The sequence below is a fragment of the Alligator sinensis genome, unplaced genomic scaffold (genome assembly GCF_000455745.1).
Source record: "Alligator sinensis unplaced genomic scaffold, ASM45574v1 scaffold879_1, whole genome shotgun sequence".
Lineage (NCBI taxonomy): Eukaryota > Metazoa > Chordata > Crocodylia > Alligatoridae > Alligator > Alligator sinensis.
In genome coordinates, this window is record NW_005842250.1 from 580268 (window position 1) to 581460 (window position 1193).

Sequence of the window (1193 nt, forward strand, 5' to 3'; positions counted from 1 at the left end):
AGGGGCCTCACGCATCTCAACGCTTGGTGTGGGGCCCACCAGCTCACCCAGCATCCTCCCATAAATATAGAGGATGTCTATACTGTGGGCCCACCTATAGATCCAGGAATTGCAGTTTTGGGGCCCCTTGCCTTCCCTGCAAGCATCCTCGCAGTGGCAAAGATGCTGTCAAAATCTCCCCAGCAGTCCAAGGTGAGCTGTACCTTGCTGGTGGACCAGTGGGTGTAGTGGCAGTGAAGAAATGCAAGTAGCTCACCTCTGGGGACTGCCAGGACCAAGGGGTCTGCAGGCTCTATGGAGCCTGCCAGTTCTCGGGCATCCTTCTCCTGGTTCTGGGGTTCAGTGAGCTCCTTAGGTACCATCTGAACCCCCCAGTCTGCTAAGACCCAGGACTCTGTCTGGGATTGGGAGAGTTCTACAGTCCCTTGGGATGGGGGTAAGGGTGGGGACGGGGTTCCCTTACAAGATGGAAGGGCATAGCTGGAACCCCAGTGGGTTTGCATGGGGTCCCCAACAAGGTCAGACTGTTGGTCTGGGGACCCCACCCCAACCTTCCCTGGTGTGGGAATTGGGTGTTAGTAGCAGGGTTTGACTGGGAGTGGGGAGGAGGAGACCTGTCAGGCACCAGGGTGGTATTAGTGCCTGTCTTGGGGTCCTCGGAGAAGTTACTTCCTCCTCAGAACTCACCGAGGTGAGTCCCTGGACCCCTGTCTCCCCTAGATCATTGGAGGGGGAGGGCGCCACTGATTGACCTTTCATTTGGTCAGCCTTAGCCTTGGTGCCCATGGTCTCAAGGGATAGGCTCTGGCCAGTGGAGTGAGGGGCCTCCTCCATGGGTTCCTGCTTGGGGTTGTCCAGCAGCTCTGAAACCTCCTCCATGGGGATCACTCATTTGATCTTTCCAGGGGATGGGGTGTCAAGCACAGCTATGCAGGCCCCCGGAAGCTGGGCCACTCCTTCCCCCTGTGGGGTGGTCTTGGGGGTGGGACAGGAGTCCTCCACATAAGAGGGCTCCAGCTGCAACAGGGCCTTCCTTTTGGCTTTGCACCCAGAGGGGACCTGAACCCACTCAGCGATGGGGTGGTCCTCAAGAGGACAGGCTCCAGTGGGAGGAGGTGAGGCCTGGGGCAGGGGGGGGGGATAGCTACAGCACGGGCATGACTAAAGGCATGGGGGCCCTGCTGCCTCTCTTT